A 10076-nucleotide genomic window follows, 5' to 3' on the forward strand; every position below is an offset into this window, starting at 1 on the left:
CTCAACCACCGCCCGCAATCTTGGGGTAACCGTGGACAATCATCTGTCATTTTCCCCACACATCGCTAACCTTACTCGCTCTTGTCGATTTCTTCTTTACAATATCAGAAGAATTCGCCCATTTCTTTCTTCACAGGCTACTCAGGTGCTTGTTCAGTCCCTTGTTATTTCAAGACTGGACTACTGCAACTCACTCCTGGCAGGCCTGCCTCTGTCCACGATTCGTCCTCTGCAACTGATCCAGAATGCAGCAGCACGACTCGTTTTTAACCTTCCCAAGTTCTCCCACACCACCCCACTCCTCCGCTCCCTGCACTGGCTTCCTGTAGCTGCCCGCATCAAATTCAAAACACTGATGCTTGCCTACAAAGCCAAAAATGGCCCAGCACCCACTTACCTCTCTGCGCTAATTACACCACGCACTGCACCACGTTGCCTCCGATCCTCCAGCACTGCTCGCCTCATCCCACCATCTCTCAGGGATCGAGGGCGGCATTCATCCAGGCTCTTTTCTGTTCTGGCACCTAGATGGTGGAATGAACTTCCTCTAGATGTCCGTACATCAGAGACTTTGACTATCTTTAAACGACGACTCAAGACTCATCTGTTTCTCCAGTACTTGGACTAACCCCCCTCCCCCCCCAAAAAAAACAAAACAAAAAAAAAAAAAAAAAACTCAGTTGTGTTGGACTAATGGTACTTAGTTATTAACTTGGTTAACCCAGTGTAAGTATGTATCCAATGTTGTAAACATTAAAGCACTTTTTGTAAGTCGCTCTGGATAAGAGCGTCTGCCAAATGCCTAAATGTAAATGTAAATGTAAATGTAATGTTGCACTTAATGAAATACATAATAAACCCGCGCTATATTTTACTCTGGCCACCGTGTACAGACCCCCAGGGCCATATGCCGATTTTCTAAAAGAATTTGGACATCTGCTATCAGACCTAATTGTTAACTCTGACAAAGTGTTGATAGTAGGTGACTTTAACATTCATGTAGATGATGCTAATGACACTTTAGCCCTCGCATTTATGGACTTACTAAATTCCTTTGGGGTTAAACAAAATATAAATAGATCAACTCACCGCTGTAATCATACACTAGATTTAATTATATCTCATGGTATAGATGTCACTAATATAGAGATTTTAACTCAAAGTGATGATATCACAGATCATCACCTCCTGATATATACTCTACCCGTAGAACAGATTAGCTGTGTCTCTCCACGTTATTGATTTGTTAGAAATATGAATCCGACTACTAAAGACAGATTCACAAGTAATCTCCCGGATCTGTCCCAAATTCTTATTAGACCCCTAAATGCAGACGATCTAGACGAAGTGACCAGCAGCATGGGTACTATTTTTACCAGTACATTAGACACTGTTGCTCCCATCAGATTAAAAAAAGTCAGAGATAAAACACTTGCTCCTTGGTACAATAGTCATACTCGCGCCCTAAAGAGAGCAACCCGTAACCTTAAGCGAAAATGGAGAAAAACTAAATTAGAAGTTTTTCGAATTGCGTTTAAAGACAGTATGTGCAGCTATAGACGGGCTCTAAAAACCGCTAGGACCGAGCATCTTAGCCAACTGATAGCAAGAAACCAAAACAATCCCAAGTTCTTATTTAGTACAGTAGCCTGCCTAACAAAACCTAAGATGCCTGCAGAGAGTACTCCACAACATTTTAGTAGTGAAGATTTTATGGACTTCTTTAATGAAAAAATCGATAGCATAAGGAAGAAAATAACAGAGGTTCAACCTCTAATAGCATCTCATGATCTAGTTCAGCCTAGAGCTTCACATTTAGATTTTCAGTGCTTTACAGGTATAGGACAGGAAGAGCTGTATAAACTTATCACCTCAGCTAAATCAACAACGTGCCTGTTAGACCCAATACCAACCAGATTTTTAAAAGAAGTGATGCTTACAGTTGGAGAGCCAATTCTAAACATTATTAATTCTTCATTATATCTAGGTCACGTCCCTAAACCTTTGAAGCTGGCAGTTATTAAGCCGCTTCTTAAAAAATCTAATTTGGACGCGAATGAAATAACAAATTATAGACCGATTTCAAACCTTCCGTTCATATCAAAAATATTAGAAAAAGTAGTATCAGCTCAAATATGCACATTCTTGCAGGAAAACAACATCCTAGAAGAATTTCAGTCAGGTTTCAGGCCACATCATAGTACAGAAACTGCACTAGTTAAGATTGCAAACGACTTGTTTTTAGCTTCAGACCAAGGCTGCATCTCAATATTAGTCTTACTTGATCTAAGTGCTGCATTCGACACCATAGATCATAATATTCTCATAGACCGCCTACAAAATCATATAGGTATTCAGGGGCAGGCATTAAAATGGTTTAGATCATACCTGTCTGATCGATACCATTTTGTAGATCTAAATGGAGTACCGTCTGATGTAATGCCAGTGAAATATGGTGTCCCACAAGGGTCAGTTTTAGGACCTCTCCTGTTCTCAATTTACATGCTTCCCCTGGGAAACATCATTAGAAGGCATGGGATTAGTTTCCATTGTTATGCTGATGATACCCAATTATACATCTCAACAAAACCAGATGAAATACCCAAGTTGTCTAGATTAACAGAGTGTGTCCAGGACATAAAAGATTGGATGACCAATAACTTTCTTTTACTAAATTCAGATAAGACAGAGATATTGCTCATCGGCCCAAAAACCAGCACACAACAGCTTTCACAATTCAGCCTGCGTTTAGAAGGATGTACTGTTACTACTAGCTCAACAGTAAAAGACTTGGGCGTGATATTAGACAGCAACTTGTCTTTTGAAAATCATATTTCCAATATCACTAAAACAGCCTTTTTCCATCTTAGAAATATTGCCAAACTTAGGAGTATCCTATCCGTATCTGATGCAGAAAAGCTAGTTCATGCATTCATGACCTCCAGACTGGACTATTGTAATGCATTACTAGGTGGTTGTCCTGCATCCTCAATAAACAAGCTACAGTTAGTCCAAAATGCAGCCGCCAGGGTTCTCACTAGATCCAGAAAATATGATCATATAACACCTATATTATCATCCCTGCACTGGCTACCTGTTCAATTTAGAATTTATTACAAAATAGTACTACTTACATACAAGGCTTTAAATGGTTTAGCTCCCACATACCTAACCAGTCTTTTGATACGCTATAATCCACCACGTCCCTTAAGATCACAAAACTCCGGACTTCTGGTAATTCCCAGAATTTTAAAATCTACAAAAGGGGGCAGGGCATTTTCATATTTGGCTCCAAAGCTTTGGAATAGCCTTCCAGACACTGTTCGGGGAGCAGACACGGTTTCCCAATTCAAAAGTAGACTCAAGACGCATCTCTTTAATCTGGCATACGCGTAACTCAACCCATAACCTCATACTCCATTACACTTATCCTGAATGGCAACTACGCTAATTCTCTCCATCTTTTCTGTATTTTTCTACCCATCCTGAGACATCTGGAGATTGTGCCAGCTTCAGTAGACAAAGGCCAACCCTGCGAGGTTTCTAAAGCATCTTGAGAAGGACCTGCTCCAGCTAGATTCTGCTTTATGATGGCTGGAGCTACACATCCTGCTCCTGTGCTTCCAGTGATCTGACCCCATCTGCCCTCTGCACCTACTGCTGAACTGAATCTACACAACTTCTGATATATTGAACTTTCACCTGCACAACACACTTGATGTTATTTCTATCTGTTATCAGCCAGATGAGGATGGGTTCCCTGTTGAGTCTGGTTCCTCTCAAGGTTTCTTCCTATTGCCATCTCAGGGAGTTTTTCCTTGCCACTGTCGCCGTCACCCTTGGCTTGCTCATCAGAGACATTTCATTCATCATTCATTCATTTAATTATTATCTAGACACATTTTTCTCACACATACACACTTCCAAATATTTTCTTTTCTTTTCTTTCTTAAAAAAAAAAAAAAAAAAAAAAAAATCTTTCATTTTTTTCTTGTGAAGCTGCTTTGGGACAATGACCATTGTTAAAAGCGCTATATAAATAAAATTGAATTGAATTGAAGTCTCTGACCAGGCGTTCAAAGCACTTCATCACTACTGAAGTGAGGGCTACACGGCGATAGTCATTGAGTGAAGCAGGATGAGGTTTCTTTGGGACAGGAACAATAATGGACTCTTTGAAGCATGTGGGGATCACCGACTGAGATAAAGAGATGTTGAATATCTCAGTGAACACAGGTGCTAGCTGGTCTGCGCAGGCTCTGAGAATACGGCCTGAGATGCCGTCTGGTCCTGCTGCTTTCCTGGTGTTCACTCTCTTGAAGGCTCTCCTCACGTCATGCTCGGTGATGATGAACGCGCTTCCGGTGCTGGCAGTGACTTCCTGTCTGCAGCCGTTAGCGCCGCTAGCATTAGCATCGCTAGCGTCCTTAGCTGCAGCCTCGAAGCGAGCATAGAAAGTGTTCAGCTCGTCTGCCAGAGACACGTCTGCGTTTATCATACCGGATGTTGGTGCTTTATAATCCGTTATTGTCCTTAATCCCTGCCACAGGCTCCTAGAGTCACTCTGTTGGAGTTGTGACTCTAGTTTCCTCCCGTAATGCTGCTTCGCCTCTTTCACCGCCTTCCGGACGCTGTATGACGCAGCCTTGTACGGTTCCATGTCCCCCGACGCGAGTCCCGTGTTGTAGGCAGCGGTGCGAGATCTCAGAGCGTCGCGGATGGTTTTATCCACCCACGGCTTCTGGTTGGGAAACATTTTAATAGTCTTTTTTTCTACGGTATCGTCCGCTAATTTCCCGATAAATCCCACAACCGCTTCCGTAAACACGCTGACGTCACCATCGGAGTTGTTTCTGAACATGTCCCAGTCTGCGTCATCGAGTGCGTCCTGTAACGCGGCCACCGATTGGTCCGTCCAGCGCGCGACCTCCCTCTGAACCGGAACTTCCTGTTTCAGCCTTTGTTTGTATTTTGGCATGAGGAAGATGGCGGCGTGGTCGGATTTACCAAACGGTGGACAAGATTGTGCCTTGTAGCCGTCCTTGACCGTTGTATAGCAGTGGTCCAGTGTCCTTTCGCCCCTGGTGGGGCAAGTGATGTGCTGGTAAAAGTTTGGCGCTGCACGTTTGAGGTTGGCACTATTAAAGTCCCCCGCCACAATAAGCGCAGCGTCCCGGTGTTGTGTTTGGTGCTGTGTGAGTGCCTCATGCAGCTCGCATAAGGCAGTGTCCGTGTCCGCTTGTGGTGGAATATAAACGGCACTGATTATGACCGATGTAAACTCCCGAGGAAGGTAAAAAGGACGACACATGATGGACAGTAGTTCCAGGTTTGGTGTGCAGGAGTGTGTAAGAGGAACAACGCTCGCGCTGTTGCACCAGCTGCTGTTCACCATTAAACACACGCCGCCTCCCCTTGACTTCCCCCGAGTCCCGCGTCCTGTCCATGCGGTGAACCGAGAAGAACTCGGCCGGCTGGATGGCGTGGTCCGGCACCGCTGGGTTCAGCCATGTCTCGGTGAAGCAGAGGAGATTGCAGTCCCGAATGTCTCTCTGGAACTTTATCCTGGCTCTGAGGTCATCGAGCTTGTTTTCCAGTGACTGGACGTTGGCGAGCAGGATGCTAGGCAGAGGTGTGCGGTGTGCACGGGCTCTCAGCCTGTTCCTGACGCCGGCTCGTTTCCCCCGGGGCCGCCGCTTCGCGTCGCGTCCTTTGTTGTCCCTCAGGATCTCACTCGGCCAGCTCGGATCCGGAGTTAAAAACGTTGAATTGTGAGTACATTGTATACCAATAGAAACAAGAGTGTCTCTATCATAACTAATGTACCCCATGGTGGTAATTTTGCCGGTTTTAAAACGCTGTAAACTAACTTAAAGAACAAAAACAAAGAAAAGGTGGTCGGAGCAGTCGTGACGGCAGCCGACCTCACCGGCGCCATCTTGGTTCCCAAACTTGGAACGATTGCATGCTCACAGACAAAAATCAACTTTTTCCACATTTTGTTATGTCACAGCCTTATTTTAAAATGGATTAAACAAAAATCCACAGAATTTTACACACAACACCCCATAATGATAACATGAAAAATTTTAATTTTATTTAAAATAAAAAAATTGAGAAAACACATGTACATAAGTATTCACAGCCTTTGCAAAATTGAGCTCAGGTGCATTCTGTTCCCCCTGATCATCCTTGAGATGTTTCTGCAGCTTAATTGGAGTCTACCTGTGGTAAATTCAGTTGATTGGACATAATTTGAAAAGGCACACACCTGTCTATATAAGGTCTCACAGTTGACAGTTAATGCCAGACAGAAGCCACTCCTTAGTAAAAGGCACATGGCAGCCCGCCTGGAGTTTGCCAAAAGGTACCTGAAGGACTCTCAGACCATGAGAAACAAAATTCTCAGGTCTGATGAGATTCTCTTGCCAATCTACCATATAGGCCTGTTTGGTGGATTTCATTGTACAGGGGGAACATGTTTCTTTACTGTGCATATGACAATAAAACTGATTTGTGTCGTCTCCTACAATTAACACGTTGTCAGAGTTAATCAATATATCTGACAGTAGATGTCCAAATGCTCCTGGGGTCTATACATGGTGGCTAGAGCAAGATATAGCAGGGATTTCTGTATGTCACTGAGTGTAACATTAAGTATGATCACTTTGAATAAGTTAAACCTGGGTTCTATTTTCTGGGTAATATTCAGTAAATTGTTAGTATACACAGGAAATGTGAGAACTGACCAGAAGTAACTAGTGCAATGGTAAGAACAACAACTATTTCAATAAAGCATATAAATTGAATTCAATTCAATTAACGTTATTTATATAGCACTTTTAACAATGGTCATTGTCTCAAAGCAGCTTCACAAAATCAAAGTTGAAAGATTATGGAAATGTGTAAGAGAAAATAAAAATGTGTATAGAGCATAGGGATCTAATTGTCCCTGATTTGCATTTCATACAAATTTACCAAATTGTTTCATTGTGTAAAGCTGCTTTGCGACAATGACAACTGTTAAAAGCGCTATACAAATAAAAATAAAATGCAATTGTATTGAATTATGTTTGCAGAAACCTATGTGCAGTGGGTGGTCAGAGATGGCCATAATGGACTGCATTTTGTTTAGTGTCCTCCTCTCCACCACTTTTTCTTCCGAGAAAGCCCAGCTCCAAACCAACCACAAAACCAGCTCTCCTGACCACCTTGTCTAATCACATGGCATCCTGTAAAAAAAAATCCTTGCTTTTAAGGCTACCACCCTAGCACACTAACGCCAAGAAAAGTACTTCATTTTTTCAATGCCTTTTTTTCCCAGTAAAGACCTGTTGTTCACTCGTCCCCTACACCATTCACAGTTCTCTTTAACCTGAACATTTTCGCTCCCTATGGTTTGGAATCATACTTAACATGGCTAAACATCCTGTGCAGTGGACTTTATAGGGTACTTCACGCCGTTTGGAACACACCTTTCACCATTCGCAACACCCTGCGAATTCACCAGCGCTGACATCACTTCCTCTGTGTGTTATTCTGGTGACATAAACATCTCAGATACCTGTTGCTGCTGCCGTGAAAATTTCACACTATGTACATTAAATAAAGAATATTTATTTAAACAAAACTAATACCATTATAAAACATACTATTGAATGGGTATAGCTTGTAAATGAATGATTGATTACTTGTAATAATAATTGATTTAAGATGTACAGAGATTTTTGTGTCCTTTTAATGATGTCATCCTTGATAATAATGATAATAAATATATACAGTAAATCCTTTTCGAGCTCCATGGAGGGGTTGGTCATGATAAAACATTGATTTTAGTTTTGGCCTTAAATGGCCTTAAATGATAAATGTAAGCAGAAACTACTTAAAACAGACATTTATTTTATTGCTACGCTTCTTGATAATAAAAAAAAATCTGTATATATGCAATATCTTTAGATCTTTTTTGGTAATAACATTTGTACAAAATGTAAATATAAAGTTTGCCATTTGCCAGTTTAATTGTAATAAATTAATTAAGGTGTACATGTTTGTAAAAGGTTAGGCATTTTGATCAACTAGGGAATCCTAGGTGCGATAATTTCAGTGTGTGGTTGGATTTTATTTATTTATTTATTTATTTTAAATAAAGAAAATAGATTTTTAACTAAAACATTTTTCTATTACAAAACAATTTTGTAATGGTCTTTAGTCATTGCCAACCCACATATCTACACTGTATTTTTATTTAAAATGTACAATAATACATAGTTGATTCTTTAAACACCTGGGGCCTCATGTATAAAACTTTGCGTAGATTTCATCCTTAAAATGTGCGTACGCACATAAGGCAGAATTTGCGTACGCACAAAAGTTTTCAGATTTATAAAACCGTACGTACGCCAGAACCTGCGCAAGGTTCGCTTTATAAATCACAATTATCTGAATATTGTGCGTAGGTGCACGTGCTTATAGCTTACCCCAATCTCCTCCCGAAATAACCATATTTGGAGGTTAAGACCGCCTATTTTGAATATGTATGATCTCCCTGCATATTAATACGACCGATAATTGTCATTGATCTGTTGGCTAAAAATGGAAGAACAGAAACGAAAAGCAAAAAAAAAAGAAACTTCACCGACTGCGAGATGGAGGTACTGCTGTCTGAGGTGGAGGGCCGAAAAAAAGTTTTATTTGGTGGGCTCTCTGCGGGCATTTCAAATAAAAGAAAGATGGTAGAATGGGAGCAAGTATAACAGAAGCAGTCAATGCTGTTACATCGGTGCCTCGCACAGTCCAAGAGACCAAAAAAAAAAAATGGTCAGACTTAAAAGTAGTCGTTAAAAAAAAGAATATGTGCACACAGGCGCAGTGTTGTAACAACTGGTGGTGGTCAAGGAATCACTGACTTCTCAGCCTTTGATGTAAGGGTGGGCGCCATTATAGGGGAAACAGGATTAAGTGGAGTTCTTCCAGAATTCCAAGGTGATACGGATGTGATTCGCAGTGACGATGGTAAGTAATTGATTTATCTACACATTATATAAGTTTTTGTCTGTTTAAAATTCTGCTTTTTTATTGTGGATAATTTAAATCAACCAATTCAAATTCCGCGGAAGTGGAAAGTCCTAAAATATCCAAGTGACAAATCTAGCAATAGATGCAGCTGTCCTTAAGATACGTTTATTAAAACAGTCGATTTTCCTGTTTATTCATATGCAAATAAAAAATAACTTAAAAAGACAACACCACTTGTACTTGAACACACAGCGCGGTTTCTCCGCGAGGGTCTTTCCAATACTGGCCGTAATTCAGAACACAATTCCAAGAGAATGGCTCTTGGAAATCGAAATCGGCTCATGAGCCAATCATCATCATGAGCAAGGAAATCTTCACGGTCTCTGAAAACACGCTCCCTCCGTAGAGCGTCATTAGCAAGGTCTTCTAACAGCGCTAGAGCATCCATTATGATGATATGTTATATACGCACATACCTTTTTATAGCCCATTCATTTAAAAAAAAGTAAATTCAAAGTATTTGCACTTGGTTAAGAATGCTGATAATGATAATTCAGGTTGATGCAATTTGATTAATTGGGTGATGACTATTTTAAATAGTTATTGCTATTTGGGCCAGTTGGTGTCGCCAAAACACATACTCTTTTAAAAGAGTGCGTACGCACGGTCAAGAGCATCCTTACGGTGCGCACTTATTTACGCCAAGTTTATTCTTTATAAATCCCGATATGTGCGTGGAAAAATGCGTACGCATATTTCTATGCCCATTTTGGGCGTACGCAACGTTTATACATCAGGCCCCTGGTTGATTAAAATAGAAACTTCCTTGGGTTCTTTATTTTTCCAATTCTAAAGCAGAAAGTTCAAATAATTTGCACATTGCAGCTTTTCCCACAGGTGTAAAATATACTTACGTTGGTAGCCAGTAGAGCGTGCCGCATTACCTGCTGCACAAAGTGGTCTACCATATGCATTTAACAACAAATATATATTACCTTTAAAACAATATTTAGATTTATTTTATTTCACATTTCGGGGATCCAACCTACTAACCCTTCCCT

This window comes from Clarias gariepinus, chromosome 4, assembly GCF_024256425.1.
Source record: "Clarias gariepinus isolate MV-2021 ecotype Netherlands chromosome 4, CGAR_prim_01v2, whole genome shotgun sequence".
Taxonomy (NCBI): Eukaryota; Metazoa; Chordata; class Actinopteri; order Siluriformes; family Clariidae; genus Clarias; species Clarias gariepinus.